Genomic DNA, 20778 nt, shown 5'->3' on the forward strand with positions numbered 1-20778 from the left:
TGGCCTCTTGTTCTGGCAGAGAAAGGGGGTAGATCCTACCATGCGGTAGTGGTTGGCCAGGGATCAGGTCTATACTGCAGTCCCATGGTCGGTGAGGGGGCAGTCAGGACGCTCGTTGTGGGCAGAACACATCCTTGTAAGCTTCATAGGCCGATGGAATGTTGACAGGGCTACTCTGTTGGGGACTCTCTATGGAGGTTGCACTTAGGGTGACACCAGGTGGGGGGTTACGGCATAATGGGAGTTCAGGACAGCAAGATGCTATGCATCCATCACCCCAGCTAAGAATTTCGCCATTTGCCCAGCATACTGTGGGTGAGTGTTTGACTAACCAGGGACGCCCTAGAATAACATCTGCTGTTGAGTCTTCCAGCACAAAAAGGGAAATGGATTCTACGTGCAACAGCCCTACTTGCATGGATAGGCCCTCAGCTTGACTCTTAATTTGTTTGCGTGTTAAGGGCTTACCCACGATGGAGTTCACGTTGAAGGGGGTTTTGCAAGGGGTCCTCGGGAGTTTGAGGCGTTGGCAGAGGGAGCCGGAGATGAAATTCCCGGCTGAACCGGAGTCTATCAAAGCACAGACAGAAAATGAGGATGAGGAGTGGATCAACGTGACTGGCATGGTTAAGGGCTGTAAATGTACTTCAGGAGCACAGACCGTACTCACCAATGCTCGGGAGGGCCGTACTGTACACTGGGCGATGAGATGATTGGAGCCCGCACAGTAAAGGCAAAGACCTTGGGACATCCGTCTTTGGCGCTCAGTAGGGGTGAGATGCATTGTGCTTACTTGCATGGGCTCAGCTGGGCATCCTGGATCCGCATTTGTGTTGGAAGGAGCATGGGTTGATGGAGTGAACTGCAGATCCTGGAGGCAACTCTCTCTCCGGTGTGCAACCCGAATGGCCAGCTGAATGAAGCGTTCAAGGCCCATTGCGTCATCGTAGGCTGACAAGCTGGGGAACAATAGTCTGTTAAGGGTGGGAAGAAAGGAGGGAAGGGGGAAGAAGGGAAAAAGAGGAAAAAAGAGGGAAAGGGAAGAGAAAAGATTATTAAGGGCTCAGCTTATAATTTTTAGGATTTTTAAGTATTGAACCATGGTAAACATTAGTTGTGAATAATTTTTAAAAAATAATTTTTCTATTTTCCCATAAATATATTTGACTTTGGCATCGCCGGTTCGAATCCCACCTCCGGCGAAACAATTTGACATTCAGTACAATTGTAATATTTCATCAACTTTTATTAATATTGATATTAAACATGTTCCATCAAGTACTGTTGGCTTTTTTTTTTAAGGTTTTTGGCTGTTAAAGGTTTTTGATTGAGTGACAGCTAGTGTAAAGACTGACAAGTGTCTTTTGAATCACATCAGATTACATTATATAACATGTTAACACTGATTAAAATAGACATTTGCCTCATATTTTCATCCAAAGTGTTTTTGCTATCCATGTGGTGTTAAAGGTATATTCTTCAAAGATTGTATTATATTATTGCCACAATTATTCCCACTGGATGGAGCTTTTGTAGAATCCTTATTATAAAAACCTTAATTAATATATATATATATATATATATATATATATATATATATCAGCTGGATAGTACAGTGGTAATGCTCACTGACTATGACGCAGGAGATTGGGGTTCGAATCCCGGTCGGGGCAAAACATCATCCAGTAAGGGTCCTTAGGCAAGACCCCTCATGATATATCGGCCTACCTCAGGAATGAGTGAAGACATAACTGATAGAGTCATACCGGCTCAGACGTCGCCCGGGTCAACAAGGTCTGCGTCAGTTGCTAGGGACCTTAAGGACCTTCATCCAGAACTCAATGGAAATGTGGAAGACAACCCTAGAGGCCAACTCAAAACCCATTGCCCAAGTCAACATCAAGTGCGGCATATACCAAGGAGATGCGCTATCACCACTGCTGTTCTGCATAGGCCTGAACCCCCTCAGTCAGATCATCACGAAGAGCGGCTACGGGTACCGATTCCGTAGTGGGGCAACAATCAGCCACCTGCTCTACATGGATGGCATCAAGCTGTATGCCAGGAACGAGCGAGAAATAGACTCGCTGATCCACACCACCCGGATCTACAGCGATGACATAGGGATGTCATTCGGATTGGACAAGTGTGGCCGGATGGTCTCAAAGAGAGGCAAGATGATCCGGACTGAGGGGATTGACCTACCAGAGGGCAACATAGGTGATATCCAAGACAGCTACAAGTACCTTGGCATCCCACAGGCTAATGGAAACCATGAAGAAGCCACAAGGAAGTCAACCACAGCCAAATACCTCCAGAGAGTAAGGCAGGTCCTGAAAAGTCAGCTGAATGGTAAGAACAAGGTCCGAGCCATCAACATGTATCATCAACACTACCAGTCATCAGATACCCCGCTGGCATCATAAACTGGCCAAAGGAGGAGATAGAAGCCACAGATATCAAGACTAGAAAGCTCCTCACCATGCATGGAGGGTTCCACCCCAAGTCCAGCACCCTGAGACTATACACTAAGCGGAAAGAGGGAGGCCGAGGGCTAGTGAGCGTCAAGACCACGGTCCAGGATGAAACATCGAAAATCCGAGAATACATCAGAAAGATGGCCCCAAAGGATGAACTGCTAAGTGAATGTCTCAGGCAGCAGAACCCTGATGAGAGTGCAGAGGAGGAGGAGGAACAGACAACCTGGAGAGACAAACCCCTACATGGTATGTACCACCGTCAGATAGAGGAAGTGGCTGATATCAAGAAATCCTACCAGTGGCTCGATAATGCAGGACTGACAGACAGCACAGAGGCACTAATCATGGCAGCACAAGAACAGGCCATAAGCACAAGAGCCATAGAGGCGAGGATCTACCAGAGTAGATCAGACCCAAGATGCAGACTGTGCAAAGAAGCCCCTGAAACAGTCCAGCACATAGTAGCAGGGTGTAAGATGCTAGCTGGATCAGCGTACATGGAGAGGCACAACCAAGTGGCTGGGATAGTATACAGGAACATCTGCAACCAGTATGGAATAGAAGTACCCAAGTCCCAATGGGCCAGACCACAGAAGGTGGCTGAGAACAACAAGGCCAAGGTTCTGTGGGACTTCAGCTTCCAGACTGACAAACAGATCCTGGCTAACCAACCGGACATAGTGGTGATGGACAAAGAGCAGAAGAGGGTGGTGGTGATAGATGTGGCGATCCCAGCTGACGCCAACATCAGGAAGAAGGAACATGAGAAACTTGAGAAGTATCAAGGGTTGAAAGAGCAGCTGGAACGGATGTGGAAGGTCAAGGGTTGCGTGGTCCCCGTGGTAGTGGGGGCACTTGGGGCAGTAACCCCCAAACTGGGAGAGTGGCTCCAGCAAATCCCAGGAACAACATCTGAAGCCTCAGTCCAGAAGAGCGCAGTCCTAGGAACATTGAAGATACTGCGCAGAACCCTCAAACTCCCAGGCCTCTGATAGAGGACCCGAGCTTGAGGATGACATGGATACCCCCCCCCCCCCCCCCCCGGGGGTGAGAAGGATATATATATATATATATATATATATATGAAAGTACTTAAGTCACAAAAAGACCCATTTTGATATATTTAAAAAAATTTATTTCACATTTATTCATAGAAACATATTTCACATTTATTCAAGATCACACAAAGAGTTGGGGCAGCGTGTCCCCCCAAAAAATAACAACATATTTACACATTCAAAACAACAACAGCTCCTCTCTAGTGCAAACAAACAATCTGCAGCCTGCCCCCAAACAAGAACAACAAATCACAGACTGTACCTTTAAGGAGGAGTCCTACACTTTTTTAAATTTATATAATTAAACAGTGAATTAATGGCACTGTAATGTTCACAATTAATGAACAGCATTCACCAGCTTGCTTCAGCTTTACTCACTTGCGGGTCAGGATAAGCCTGAACATCTGGGCGTGCGGCAGGTCCAGCTGCTCCCGGACAGCTTGACTGGTTGGCAAGTAATTCAGGGAACAGACCGTGCACCTGAGGGTTTCGGTCAGCATCAGGTAATACCTGTCAATGTCCAGGACTTTACGGGCCCTTTTATGGACACCATATCCAGTCAGCTGCTTTCCACAGGAGGGGCAGAAAACTCTCACTTTCCACAGGTGGTAGGGCATCCACACCATCAGCCTATGTGTGAAAAAGCGGTCTGGAGTCGGGGTCTGGTGGTAAATGAGTGCTGGGACTGGGGGCTCATACCACAACTTCAGATCCGCTCGTAGTCTGCCAGACTGGAATATGGTGTTGGCAATCCAGCACTGGTCCTGTATGGGGATCGTCTTCCTCAACTCCCCTGGCAACCAAAATGAAGCTCCATCTCCTGCTTCATCCTGATAGGTTGAAGATCTCATCTCATTATCTCTAGCCGCTTTTATCCTTCTACAGGGTCGCAGGCAAGCTGGAGCCTATCCCAGCTGACTACGGGCGAAAGGCGGGGTACACCCTGGACAAGTCGCCAGGTCATCACAGGGCTGACACATAGACACAGACAACCATTCACACTCACATTCACACCTACGGTCAATTTAGAGTCACCAGTTAACCTAACCTGCATGTCTTTGGACTGTGGGGGAAACCGGAGCACCCAGAGGAAACCCACGCGGACACGGGGAGAACATGCAAACTCCACACAGAAAGGCCCTCGCCGGCCACGGGGTTCGAACCCGGACCTTCTTGCTGTGAGGCGACAGCGCTAACCACTACACCACCGTGCCGCCTAGGTTGAAGATAAAATAAGAATTAGTTTTATGCATGAATACAAGTTAAAACTCAGCAAATAAAATGCAGACACACACATATGCACACACATACACCCCCCCCCCACACACACACACACACAGACACACTCAAATAATCTGTGTGACTTCTGTAGTGTGTTATTCCTACCAGGCTGCTGGTGTGGGTATCGCCATGTGGACATGCAGGAGGAGGAAGAGGAGCAGGGCTTGGGGTCCTCACGGAGGATGCAGCAGAGGGAGCAGGGCTTGGGGTCCTCACAGAGGATGCAGCAGAGGGAGCAGGGCTTGGGGTCCTCACGGAGGATGTAACGGGAGGAGCAGGGCTTGGGGTCCTCACAGAGGATGTAATGGGAGGAGTAGGGCTTGGAGTCCTCACGGAGGATGTAATGGGAGGAGCAGGGCTTGGGGTCCTCATGGAGGATGTAATGGGAGGAGCGGGGCTTGGGGTCCTTCTGGCCACTAGATGTGGCTTCAGAGAGGCTGACTGCGCCCCGCCAAAACGTTGCTTGGTGAACTGAAAGCAGTTAACATTCAGTAAGACTTCAATGAAAACAGACACAGAACACTTAAAGCTCAAGTGGGACGGCATCATTCAAAGCAATCAGTATAAATCATATTCACCACTGACAGGCTTGGAGGAGGCCGCAAGAAAGTCTTCTGAGCAGCTGCAGGGGCCACAGATCCCTGACTGGCTGGCGCTGGCTCTCCTGCCGCTGGTGACTGTGTGGCAGGCTGCTAAAATGGAATTACAGAATGGGAAGAGATAGTTGACAGCACATGAGCATGTTTTAGTACCACAAAAGCTTGAAGAATCAGTCAGCACATCACATAGCTCACCTTTGTGGTATGGAAACCACAAGTGCAGCCTGTGGGCCCACCAAAAAGTGTTGTCTGCCCACATGTCTGGAGGGGGCATTTCTCTATCTACAATGACATCATTATCGTTCAGTCAAGAATGAGTTACTCAGTGTTCAACATACTAATCTCTGTTAAGCAGTCAGTACTGTCTTCCTACTTTACCTTTTGATAGAGGTCATGCCATTTTTTTTGCCTTGGCGCTGGTCTGTTACCAGAGCCAGAGGGCCAAACTCCACTGGAGGCAAAAGTTCTCAATCTCGCCATGCACTCCCCCTCCCCCATGCCTTTATGGCTCTTACTCATCTGAATGAAGAAAACGTAAAAATAAAGACAGTGATCACAATTTCCATTTATATAAAGATAGAGAAATAGCTTGGATACACACATTAACACCCTTTATTCTTACACTAATGCTGGGACTGGTGCACACTTACTGTAAACAAGCCATATTGAGGTAACATTACAAGAGAATGCTAACAAACAAAATGCTAAACAAATTCAAACTATTGTTGGTTTATCATTGAATATCAACCCTGAGTCAAGATAAATAGCCTAACGCACGTTTATAATCAACCATCATATTACCATCGTGGCAGAAGTTAAACTTAATGTCCAACCACAAAATTACCATCGTAGCATAGGTTAAATATAATGTCCATCCTTACGTTGCAGAAAGCTAATATTATGCTAACATCATTCATATGTAAATCTATGTCTTTTGATCATCATATTTGCTTTCTTTACATCAATACCAGTAATTTCGCAAACGCTGACATGCCATTGAATTGATATATGATCATTTTCCACAGGTATTAAACGTTAGCAAGACAGTAAACTTATCTGACGTTATGACGAATAAAAATATAAGGCGTCTACACAATTATCTGTTCTGACAATCGTTTGTTCGTTGCTGAATTTACACAGAAAGTTTTTACAGAAAACTTTTATTCATAATATGGTCTTACTTTTAGTATTGCTGGATTGATGACAGCCGCTGAAAAAAGTGAACTGAGCGAAGATTCTCCGTTGCTAGGTACGCAGGCAGCTAGCAACACAATCCAATGTGAGATTGGAAAGCAGCGTAGCGATTGGCTTGTGAGATTGGACAGAAGCGTAGCGATTGGCTGTGACATTGGAGAGAAGCGTAGCAATTGGCTGTGACATTGGAGAGAAGCATAGCGATTGGCTGTGACATTGGAGAGATTGGACTCAGAGAAACAGACTGTCGCTCGCCAGGGGGCACCAAGTGGCCAGTGTTAGTAATTACCAGTCATACACACCGCCTAGTGGTCAGTGTTAGTAATTACCAGTCATACACACCGCCTAGTGGCCAGTGCTAGTAATTACCAGTCATACACACCGCCTAGTGGCCAGTGTTAGTAATTACCAGTCATACACACCGCCTAGTGGCCAGTGGTAGTAATTACCAGTCATACACAATGCCTAGTGGTCAGTGTTAGTAATTACCAGTCATACACACCACCTAGTGGCCAGTGCTAGCCAGTAAAGAAATAAAACAAAAGAGACTGGCTATGATATAAGAAAATTCTACAACCCAGAAACAGATGGGAGCTCTGCTTTTAGGCAGTGCCTAAATCTATATATTAGTGACCTGCCATCATTGTGCATTTTGTTGCTGACATATGAAAACTCTGCATGTACACACACACTGCAGACACAGGAAAGCTAAGATGACTTAATATTACAGCGTGAGATAGAGATAAGGAGAAGACACATGTATAGTTTTGTACATATATAAATGTACATTTTCACACCACAGAAACACACACACACACACACACACACACACACTTACAGTCTTTGTCTGACTATCTCTCATCCGTCAAGCAGACATGGCATTTGCAACATGCACATCACTTTTGAACATTTGATGAATATATGACATGTGAGTGTTTCGTTGGGTGGCGGGATGTCCTGGGTTGCGGAACCACATGTGCGAGGGCCCGCCAAGGCCGCTAGCGGCTTTAATTATTATTATTATTATTATTATTCTGTCGCATTTGGCCTTATTTGAGACATTTCCCATGCACGAAAACTCATGAAATTTGATACACACATCAGTCATTGTCACCGCTACTCAGCCACAGACGTTTGGCCCCAGGCATGGCCCAGGGACTTCATAGCGCCCCTTTTTCCATTTCCCATTGAAATGAATGGGTACGACTTTGGAGTGATGATGTCATAAGGCCATTTGGAGTGAAATTACACATGGTCATTTCTAACGTACTCCTCCTAGACGGTTCATCAAAGGGGAGTCCCATATACAATTCGTACATTGGGGGAGTGCCTTTTAGAGAGCGCACTTGTCCTGGGCCATCGGCATAGTGAGGTAGTGTGGCCAGTTCCTTTCCTCGCCGCCTTTAACTTCCCCAGTGTTTCCACCAGGTCCCCATTCACTGCTGGGTGGACAGGGAGCGAGCCCCAGATCCCCGTCGAGCCGAGGCTCGAACCAGGGACCGTTCGCTTAGTGGTCAAGCGCTCTAACCACTTGGCCACCTGCGCTCCAGACGGTTCATCAAATTCATGTCAAACTTGGCAAACATAATGCCAAGATATTGCTGAAGTTGAATTGTGAAGGGATTTTTGATATATTGTAATATGTTGAACTATTATAACATATAATATGCCAAGATATTGCTGAATGTTGAATCTGATATCTTGTGATCTGATTCTGATTCATTTCATTTCTTTACAAACGTAACATGCCTAGGCATGTCCTAAACAAAATGTGGTGTCACAACATGAGTTTCAGGCTTGTGACTTGTAACCCACTGTGGTGAAAACAAAACACTACACCTCATTAAACTGCATTACAATCACATATCACATATTGTAACTTTACAAAATATTGGATATCGTGAGTCTGATGATATATACAATTCTGTGCACACTCATACACACACTCACAGTCATAAGAATATTTATGCATACACACATACTGGAATGTCCTGGGTTGCGAACCCACACGTGCGAGAACCACACGTACGAAAGCCCATCAAGGCCGCTAGCAGCTTTATTATAACTGTATTCCTAATTCTATTTCAAAATGTTGCTTTCCACATGTTTTTTAATCTTTATTGCCACAATAGAAAGAGCAGGGTGAGAGAGGAGACAGTGGACCAGAGATCAACAGGGATGATTATGCAGGGTCACAGGTGAGAAGAGAATATAACTAGCAATGTCACTACTACTATTCTTAATTCTATTTATAAATTTTACTTTATAGATTTATAGATTTTGATTTTGTGATAGTATATCATTTTAAAGAACTAAAGTCGCTTCCCTGGTGCTGTGCTGTTTGTAGTTATGTGGTTCTTTAGGTGCTAAGGAGAGGTGCAATTGAATGCGAGAGGATGATAAATCACTCAATAGACCTCTGAACAATTTGTCCCCCTCACTTCTAAAATGATGGCTACGCCCCTGCCCAGACCCCATTTTGCTACCCACTGCTCCTCCTGATGAATGACTAAAGTGAATTTGACCTGTGTGTGTGTGTGTCACCTCATATTTATACCTCAGGAAAACCGTTTAAGGGTTCCTGCACACTCTGGGTAACTTTAAAACCAGAGGTGGAAAGAGTACTAAAATATTATACTCAAGTACAAGTACTGTTACTCTGATGAAATTTTACTTAAGTACAAGTAAAGTTACCAGACAAAAAATCTACTCAAGTAAAAGTAAAAAGTAGATCATTTAAAATGTACTTTGAGTAAAAGTAAAACGTTACTTTTAACAATGGGTGTTTTCTGCCTCCATTGTGTTGTGCAAAAATGAAAAAGAAGAGGAAACAAGGATATATGTACATCTCAACCCAGATGTTTTATTTAAAGGAAGTGTATCAAATTGAATGCTTAGGATAATGCTGCATTAAAACTGAGACAAACAAAAAAGGTCAATACACAGTCATGTCATTTACATCGCCCTGACCACACACAAAATATTGTACACGAAATATGAAAGTGAAATGTTGCACCGAAATCTTGTAGCTTGCCTGTGTGCACTGTGTGTTATTGAACAATTCAATTCAAACATTATTTGTTTTGCTTAGTATTCCTTTCTGACCTGTTGGATGTAGAATGGTAGGAGGACTGATCACGTCAGGTTGGCGAGCTAACTTGCTTGCATGATTAGCCAACCGAATAACAGACTAGTTACCGTTATGTTACAGTACCAACAGGTTGCTACTTCAACATTAGCAATGCCATCCACTATTTTTGGAATATAACCAGCCTATTGTCGGTTTTACTATGGAAAGGAAACATTATGATCAGGGGTGCAGATACGTTTTTTGAACTGGGGGGGACAAAAAACTGGGGGGGACAAAGCTGCCAGCAAACCAACCCCAACCCTGATATGCCTGTCAAACTTGTTGTGGGTAACCATAGCAACCAAGCTTGAGCTCGAAACCTGTGCAGTCTGCGCAGCTCAACCAACCGAATATCAGTCTTTGTTTTGTTTTATGTGAGTTGTTGCAACTATGTATACACTGCTGTGCACCTCAATAAACCGAATGGTAATTAGTCTTTTGATTTTTCCGTGAGGTTTGCCTTATGCAAAGAAAGACAGCATAGATGTTTTTTCCTCCCTATAAGTGGGGGGGACTGAACGAGGTGAATTTAAATCTGGGTGGGACGAATCCCACCCGTCCCACCCTCTATCTGCGCCTGTGATTATGATGCCAATGACAATACTTACCTCAACATGCTTGTGCAGATTAGACGTCGAATTTTTGTATGCCGCAATGGTTGTCTTCTTGGGCACACAATCTGCATTGCATAATGAAACTGTCACCCCTTTTCTCTATGAAGCTGAAGTGATCACGTATGTAGGGCCAGGGGTGCACTTCATTACTGGAAGAAATTGCGTTTTCTGCAGGGTCGTCCACCACAGGTTCCTCGGTCTCCTCCATGTCTGCAGGGGCGCTTTATCAACACCCGTGGCCCAGGGGCTAGGCCCCTCATAGGCTACCTGTCAACCCTACCCTTACCGTTGGCCAGGAAAACACTCTTATTTTATTTGCAATACGTGTCAAGCATTTACAGTGTAAGCATGTAATTAGCCTAGAAGCCTACGATAGGTTATGTTTGGCTCAGCGTAGCTGCGCAAGGCCCACGCTCACATCGCTCAACACATCCGACCACAGAGGGAGAGAAGAACGTGCGCATTATCATTACAGAGCCGGTTCTGATTATTACCACGGACAGGACAGTGATACTGCGTAACTTTCACGCAGGGGCATGGCCAGAGATAACCACACAAGCGCGCGTGCGCTAATGTAGACCTATGTGTTGTAAACATAAAACACACACACCTACAGACAAGTCCTTTTAAAAAATAAAATACATAAAAATAGCTCGGCGGCATGAAAACAAACATTCACTGCAAGACAAGGTGCCCTAGAATCGCCATCAGTTTTTAAATATCTATATGGACTTTGTTGTCAGGATTGCACAGCATGAGATATCAAAACTGTACCCAGATACAGGCTTCAAGTTCAGATATTGCATTCCAAATGAGGTATCCACAAGAGAAATGCGTACGATTGCACGAGCATCACGAGAGGGTTGCATAACAGAGATTCTATACACAGATGATCAGGCCATACTCGCTGGATCCATCGAGGAGCTTCAGAATATTCTTCAGTTGTATGATAAGACCTACACCCGCTTTGGTTTACAAATATCATATGTCAAAACAGAAACAATGGCTTTTAACGTCAATGAGGATATCAAATGTAAACCAAGTATCATTTCCCTTGGCGACACTAATATTAAAAACGTCCGCACCTTTAAATATCTTGGTTATAATGTCAGCAACTGTGATGAATCCTCACACTTCCTGCATGCTAGGATAAGTGCTGCATTCATGAAATGGAATGAACTGAAACACGTTCTAACCGACCACCGAATACTACTAAAAACCCGTATAAAGTTCCTAGTGGCATGCGTTCGATCTCGTCTCCTGTACAGCACACAGGCATGGCAACTATCATCCAGTGAAATTCACAAAATTGAGGTAGTGTGGCACGGCTTCCTAAGGAAAATGATTAAAGGTGGATATAAACGAAAGAATGCCCCTGACCAAAAGAACACTACAAATGAAGATATAGACTGGAGCTACAAGATGTCCAATGCTGACCTCCGGAAACTGACAGGAACCCAGGATATAAAACTATCCTGCTACGTACAACAACTAAAATATATTGCTCACGTGCTCACGTTTGCCGGATGGGCAATAACCAAGTGCAAAAGCAGCTCCTGTTTGACAAAAATGGTTACAAATGGACGAAATGGGAAAATCTGCTGGGCATAGACACCCAACAGATAAGACGTATGATGATGGACAAATCAAACTTTGAGCAGCTGCTGCAACTGCTACAGCAGAAGCACCCCTAGAGAGTTTAACTTTTGACAGGGGAACATGATGATGATGATGATGATGATGAAGGTACTTGGCTCGGCGGCCACATGAAACGTAAACACCATGGACAGCGGCCAAACTCATAACTCTACAGACCGAAATACACGAAACCGAGTCCTACTAGGGTCTATTTTACCGATCTATGTTCAAGCATCATGCAAGTCTTCCTTCTCCTTGAATAAGACCGTGCATTCAACTGCCTTTTTGACATGACTGCATCGAAATACCACTCAACAATATTTCACACACTCCATCAAGAAGTTAAGTTAAACATGATGAACACGGGCATACTGTTTTGAGCATACGATTTTTTAAAAAGAAACTAGCTACATCAAAGTCCTTCAATAAACCCATCCTTTAGCGCAAATGAGCTTAACCTAGTTCAAAGCATGACGCTAGCAGTAGCTGCATAAGGCAAAATCATGTGGGCCTTTCGTCAACAACAAGCCACGGTGGGCAAACATTAATAATCAAGCGTCCTTACCTTAAAATGTTGTCTTGACCACAGAACTTCTCAAGTATTTCACTTAAATCCACACGGGTTAACAACACACCCAACACAGCTAGCGAGAAATGTGGATCTGCGCTAGCTTTGTATTGCTATTCCCCTCAGTATGCTTACTCTGTCTGCTGCCCGAACTGTGAACATTATAGGCTACAATCTTTTCATCAATTTCTTCAGTAGATGCCGTTTTAGACATTTTATTATCCCCATCGAAATATGCTATTATACTAACAGGATTATAACTCAAATCACACGACACGTATTCAAATCACAACTGATTTATTTTACTGTTGGACAGATCATAGCATATCTAGCCTAGCTGCACATAGCCTAGCTGCTGGTAGGCTGATAACTGATAAGTAGCTGATATTCTGAACAGATTGGTGATCCTTACCTTAAAAAAGTCTGTGACTTTAGGCAACGATTCTATCATTACCTGCATCTCTCTCTTTTTTCCTTTTATGCGCCCCGCTAACATGTGAACGCTTCATCTTTCAAAGCCTCTAAATTTGTGTCTCTGTAGTCTGCAGTCTTTGGCATGCTTTCGTGCGTGACATTACATTTTGTTACATTTTATTCTGGTACAGTTGTGGGTGTTCGTTTCGCGAACCACATCCACCATGTCTCTTACAGCAGGCTACTGTGCGCTCATTTATTTCTAACCTTATTTCTATCCGTACATTAATGTAGGCCCACGATTCCGACAGTTTATTATTTTATTAATATTACAAGGCCCCTGATTGGCTGTGGCCCAGGGGGTTGAGCCCCCCGAAGCCCCCCCCTTAAAGCGCCGGCGCATGTCCGCCATCGTCTGTGTGAGACTCGCGCGCGCGACAACTGTCCTTCCCGTGATTCATTTCCAGAACGCATTTCCCCAGGGGCGTCAGAAGCATTTTTAATGTGGGAGGGACACACTGGTGGGGGGTCCTCCGCCAGAAAAATTTTAATTAATTTTCAACAATAAGTCCTCATTCAACTAGTCCATATATTCATCAGCCTGTTTTTAAACCCACCGCTATGCCTAAGATAATGAGATGAATGTGACACAATTTATCACCAACAATGACTTTATGGGTGCATTTTACTTTTTATTTTGTGTTTTCTATTTAGTTTTAGATGTAACACAACATGCCACTGGGCCAAGCAATAGTGACACTCAACTGTATGTTTAAAAATAAGAATATTCATAATCTCACACAATGAACAGGCATGACATGGCATCATGCAAGGCAAGGCAAGGCAAGTTTATTTATATAGCACATTTCATACACAATGGCAGTTCAATGTGCTTTACAGAAGCAAAAACAGTAAATAATAGAGAAATAAAATTACATAAAATAGTTTTATTTTTAATCTAAAACAATTAATTAAAAGAATTAAAAGAAAATAATAAGAATTAAACAACAGTAGAACTAAAATAATAAAATGCCAAAAAGAAAAAAGGAGAAAAAGAAAAAGAAACCAGCGGAATAAAATAGAATTAAATTAAAGTAAATTTAAAACATGCAGAGAAAATAAAGATTATAAAAAATGTAAAAATATTAATTATTTAACAGAAAGCATCTGAAAACAGCTTGGTCTTTAACCTAGATTTGAAGCTGCCAACAGCAGGAGCATTTTTAATGTCCTCTGGCAGTTGGTTCCATAGATGTACTGCATAGTAGCTAAAAGCTGCTTCACCACACTTTGTTTTAACAACTGGTTTTAATAGTAAATTTTTCTGTTGCGATCTGGTAGATCTGATTGGGTTAGGCCGCTGCAACATATCAGAGAGGTAATTGGGCCCTGTACCATTTAGAGATTTATACACCAGCAGCAATGCTTTAAAGTCAATTCTGTAGCTTACTGGAAGCCAGTGAAGGGACCTTAGAATTGGGGTAATGTGCTCTGTTCTTTTTGTTCGTGTGAGAACCCTCGCCGCTGCATTTTGAACCAGCTGAAGTCGTTTGATGGTCTTTTTTGGCAGGCCTGTGAAAAGGCCATTGCAGTAATCAACCCTACTAGAGATGAAGGCATGTATTAGTTTTTCCAGATCATTTTTTGACATAAGTCCTCTTAGTTTGGAAATGTTTTTTAGGTGATAAAATGCCGTTTTAGTGATTGCTTTCATGTGACTGTCAAAGTTTAGCTCGCTGTCAATGAAAACACCAAGATTTTTAACCATTTCTTTAGTTTTAATCCCTTTTGTGTCAAGAATAGTGGTAATCCTGAGTCTTTCATCTTTTTTTCCAAATAGAATTACTTCTGTTTTATCTGTGTTCAACTGAAGAAAATTTTGTGACATCCAGCTATTGATTTGATCGATGCACTGGTAGAGACATTCAAGGGGGGCATAGTCATTTGGTGATAGAGCAAAATAAATTTGGGTATCATCTGCATAGCAGTGATACAAAATTGAATTTTTATTGATAATTTGCCCAAGTGGGAGCATATAAAGGTTGAAAAGTAATGGTCCAAGAATCGACCCCTGGGGGACACCACAGGTCAAGGGCATTGACGTTGAGGAACAATTTCCCAGGGTAACAAAGAAGCTTCTATCTTTTAAGTATGATTTTAACCAATTGATAACTTTACCAGTCAATCCAACCCAGTGTTCAAGTCGATATAGCAGTATGTTGTGATCAACAGTAGCAAAAGCTGCACTGAGGTCCAGTAATACCAGGACCGATGTTTTGCCTGCATCAGTATTAAGACGTATGTCATTTATAACTTTAATCAACGCTGTTTCAGTGCTATGATTGGCACGAAATCCTGACTGAAAATTATCAAAATGGCTGTTTGATATCAAGAAGGCAGTTAATTGATTGAAGACAATTTTTTCCAGGGTTTTCCCTATGAATGGTAGATTTGATATTGGCCTGTAGTTATTTAACACTGAAGGATCCAGATTATTTTTTTTAAGAAGGGGCTTTACAACAGCTTTTTTTAGGGACACAGGAACAACGCCAGTCTCCAAGGATATATTTATAATTTGAAGCACATCTGTAATTATAAGATGAAGAACAGACTTAAAAAAGTTGGTGGGCAGAATGTCCAATTCAGATGTTGAAGAACTGAGATTTTGTACAGTTTTTTCAAGAGTCTCATAATCAATTAAACAAAATTCTGACATTGTGTTAAAGTTATCTATCTGTGTCATTGGTGATTGCAGTTTTTCATTTTTTTGCAACTGAGATATATTATGAGAAATATTCTGCCTTATTTTATCAATTTTACCTTTGAAAAAAGATGCAAACTCATTGCATTTATTAACTGATAGAAGTTCAGGTGCTAATTGTGGTGGGGCATTAGTTAGCTTCTCTACTGTTGAAAATAGCACACGGGCATTGTTCATATTCCTGCTGATGATGTTGGAGAAGAAAGACTGTCTTGCTTTACGAATTTCATAATTATAATTACAAAGCATCTCTTTATGGATTTGATAATGGATGTGAAGTTTAGATTTGCGCCATTTTCTTTCAGTCTTTCTACATTCTCTCTTTAGCAGTTTAACAGCCGGGTACTGCTTCCATGGTGCTTTCTGCTTATCATTGACTCTTTTTATTTTGAATGGAGCAATATCATCCATAATTTGGGTCATATTTAAATTAAAAAATTCCAGTAAATCATCTACAGAGTCTGACATTTTGGTTGAGTTCTGTAAGAGAGCTTGCTCAAAAAGAACACGTGTTGTCGTTTATGACTCTCCTACCTATAGTCGTTGAGCTATTCTGAATGTGAGGAGACATAGAAACTTCAAAGAAAACACAGAAATGATCAGATAATGCCAGGTCAACAACAGTATAAGAAACAGTAAGACCCTTTGTGATGATGAGGTCAAGAGTATGACCACAAGAGTGGGTCGGTCCCTGTACATGTTGTACCAGGTTAAAGTTATCAATAATTGCAAATAGTTCTTTGGCATAAATGTTATCAGTATTATCTACATGCAAGTTAAAATCCCCAGATATAATAAGACAATCAAACTCTAAGCAAATGACTGATAACAGTTCACCAAACTCTTCAAGAAAGACTTTGGCTGAATGTCTCGGAGGCCTATAAATAGTTAATAATAATATGTTAGGAGAGCATGTAACAAGTGCACATAAGTGTTCAAAGGACGTAAAATCACCAAGTGAGGATTGTTTACATTGAAAAGAGACTTTGAATATATTTGCGATCCCTCCACCTTTCCCTTGTCGGGTAACATTCAAAAAATTAAAATTTGGGGGAGCTGCTTCGATAAGGGTGGTAACACTATTTGCTTGATCCAGCCAGGTTTCAGTTAGAAGCAAAAAATCAAGATTGTGTTTACAAATAAGATCATTAATTAAAAATGACTTGTTTAAAAGTGATCTAATGTTCAGAAGAGCTAGCTTTACAGAAATTCTTGAAGCTATATTTGGTTGTGCACTTTGATGCTGTTTTAAAACAGGAAGGAGATTAGATTGGTTCACCCCCAGGGTTAAATGTGCTCTATGTTTTCTGTTTCGTATCAACACAGGAATAGTGTCAACATCGGGTCCCAACTTTTTTTCAACATTACATCCATTTGCAGGGACCCAGACTACATCAAACAAGACTTTCTAAATGTTCCATTTGGTTTGAGGGTGAAAGGACTGGAGATGACATGTATCTTTTGGATGGTGAAAAAGATTTGTAGCCAGCTGAAAGTCCTGGACAAACACAATTTTGATGTACTGGATACACTGCTTGTCGCGACAGATTTGGGCTGGAAAAGGAAAGTGTAGCCATTGGGAGCAGTTTTTTCATGCTATTTGGGAAATCCATCGGAGGAGAAGTGGAGTCGTCTGTCCTTGAATGTTGGGAGGCCTGCAAGTCAGATGTTTGTGTGTCCTTGATGATGACTTGCAAAGATGATTGTTTAGGCTTTGTAACTATGTCAGTCTGCGACATCTTATCAACTGTTTTCCTCGGTGCTGGCTGAGAAAAGATTGCAAGTTTGTAATGGTCTGCTAAGACTTTGGCTCCAATCCAGCTGAGTTCAGTGCTATTTGGCTTGTAAAATTCTTTGCGATTCCAAAAAAGGTTAAAATTGTCTATGAAATTCATACCAAATGAAGAACAAGTTTTTCCAAGCCAGGTGTTAAGACTGAAGAGTCGAGAAAAAGCAAAACTTCCTCTCACTGGGAGTGGGCCACTGATAAAAGATTGAATTCCAGTCTTATAGAGCTCAGAAAAAAGTTTTCTGAAATCATCTTGGACAAACAGCTGTTTTCTGAAAACATCGTTTGCTCCCACATGCACAACGATACGTTTGATAGTTTTATGCTCGGACATGAGTTTCAAAATGCTGTCTTTGGTGTCAGAGATGGATGCATTTGGAAGACAACAAATAATCATCTCATAACCTTTTAATTGTCTTACAGTGGAATCACCAAGAACAAGGGTTGTGGGATCAGGTGGTGTTACGAGCTGCTTTTTGCCTCTTCTCACAGCTCTTCGATCTTGGTGTGATCTCTTTTTACTATGTGTTTGTCCGCTTGACAAATCCTCTTCCACATCCCTGAGGCATTCAAATTTGTTCTGAAGCCTTATAGGCTGTGGATTTTCCATAGGATTGTAGATCCTATTGTAATTTGTAGAACGAGCTGGTGTTGAAGTAATTACTCTTCTGTTTTTGTTTTTTGGCTTAGCACCCATCATTCGCCAGTTTTCAGTACTTACAGGTTGAGTTATGAATTCTTCCACTTGGTCTGCAATGTCCTCAGTCTGTCGGAGCGCAATCTCTGCATTCTCAGCCACTGTTTCAGTACTCCTTTCCTGAGATATCGCTTTTAATTCATCCGTCTTTGGCAGAGCATTAATCTTTGATTCCAGAATAGAAATCCTCTGTTCTAATTCCATGCATTTTCTGCAGGATTTTTTGCTTCCTGGCATTTTTAAAAAAAAAGTGGAAATTAAATTAAAATTAAATTAAAAGCTTATAAAGATAAAAAATTAAAAAAAAGAATAAAATAGTGGAAAGTCAATGAGAAAGTAAAGTATAGAAATAAAGATTAAGAAAGCAGGAGCAAAGCAAAGAAGCGTCCTACTCGCTTGAGTAGGAGGAGCAGAGTTCCTCATGCAAACTTCATAACACAAAATCACACTGTGTCAAGCAACGGTGACACATAAAAAATAACTTCACACAATGAACAGGTGCAATTTTGTTCACCACCAACAGTGACTTTAGTGGGTGCATTTTACTTTTTTCCGATTTAGCGATACTCATAACAAAAATGGCATGGCATCATGCAGTCTTCATAACACAAAATTACACTGGGTCAAGCAATGACACATAAAAGAGAACTTCACACAATGAACAAGTGCAGTTTTGTCAACCTACATGCAATGGTGGTACTACAGTAGCATTTACAGATTAGTATAACAAATAGATTTATAGATATAACTCCTTCTTACATTGGTGCCACCACAATTTCTACCACTTCATAACTTTTATCCCCCTTTCCTTCACAATCCACCTGGAATAACATCCATCTCTCTCCATCGCTTTCCTCTCTACTATTCCTTCCCCATACACTGATATCCCATCTTACTTTCCAGAAAACTGCCAAAGACCAGACAAAACAAGGAATCAATAAATATCATCAGAGCAGACTTGACCTCATTCTTGGCATTACAGTAAGGCAGACCTACTGGGTTTGAATGAAATGATAGCTAACGTTAAGCTAGCTGATACATCTCCTAACATTGACTAGCCAGCTAACTGCACTAAAGGCCCGGTCCCACTGGCCGATGGACACAAAACGTATGCAAAAAGGACACAGCGGATGAGCAAAATTTCGGGGGTGGCTCTATCCGTTTTCATCTGCTCCAGAAATGGACAAAATTGGCAAAAATTTGTGAAAACAGAACGGAAAAGAACGGACATGGGTAGTATATAGCGGGGATGTTAAACGCATGTTCATAGGAAGCCTAGCGGATGGAAGTGGATGACAGCTCCGAAGGGGTTACCGGTGGTAACTGAGAAGCGGACGCATAGCAGAAAGAGCGGATGCATAGCGGATGAAGGGGATGCATCACGTACGCCTAATGGAAACAAAGGGGATGTTGCGCGGATGTATATCGGATGCAGACCGTTCACTGCGCATGCGGGGGGTATGAATTGCGTCTGCTCCGTGGATATAAAGGGATGCAGCACGCACGCCGTCAGCATAAAGCGGAAAGACGTGCTGGCGGCTACATCGATACATCTCTACTACTAGATGATTTTCTCCCCCTTTTTATACAAAATATCGATTGTCCGCTAGGTGTCCTTCTACATACTCTAGACATACTCCAGACATCCTAAATATGAGATACATCCCAGATATAAACGCTTTGTCCGTTTTGAATACTTTATATACGAGATGCATACGCTTACATCCTTTCTATTTCCGTGCTACTAACGATGAATAGACGTTTCATGTACCTTATCTTTCCTCCCTCTTTCCGTTTTCAGCTGCAGCGGATGTGAGTTGCGAGGATGCCCAGAGGATGCAGAGAGGATACAGCAGACGTTTAACGGATGATGACGGACATAGAACGTTTGTTGCTCGTATATGTCGCGGATTTACACCGTACACGGCGGAAAGTTCATCCGTTCTAAAAGTTTTGTGCAGCTCAAAACTTTTTGCGCGGATGAAATCACAGTGGACGGATGCTCGATGGATAGAGCGTATGAAGCACGTATGCAATGAGTACACAATGGATGCATAGCGTTTTCCAACGGATGGCAAAGATTTTTTTACGTTTTACATCCTCTTTGCATCCGTAAGTGCAGTGGGACCAGGCCTTAACATTTCCATTGGGACAAAAAAACCCTGTGCTGTGGGGAAATTTTGACTGACTTTCCGCTTCTTTGTAAAGAATGTCCTTATGTCCATTGTGTCTGGGAGCAAATACTGCAAACAATTCATCATCAATCAAGAATACCCCATTAGGCTAAGCTTATTTCACTGTTTAGTTGAATATTAATTTAACGTGGCCTAGGGTTAATTTTGAGGGCATATCACAAAAGAATAAGGTTTTAGCAAAAGCTAGACATTGTGAGGTTGCAATGGGAATGACGTCACCTCCTCCACTTTCCAGCAGCTGCACCAACATTTCTGTGCTCGCGCTGAGATTCACTTCACTCGCGCGCGGTGAGCTGTTGTAGGTAACGCCCGGAAAACCCGGAGTTGATTTTCAGTGGTCTGTGTATTCTCTTATCGATC

This window comes from Neoarius graeffei, chromosome 7, assembly GCF_027579695.1.
Source record: "Neoarius graeffei isolate fNeoGra1 chromosome 7, fNeoGra1.pri, whole genome shotgun sequence".
Classification (NCBI taxonomy): Eukaryota; Metazoa; Chordata; class Actinopteri; order Siluriformes; family Ariidae; genus Neoarius; species Neoarius graeffei.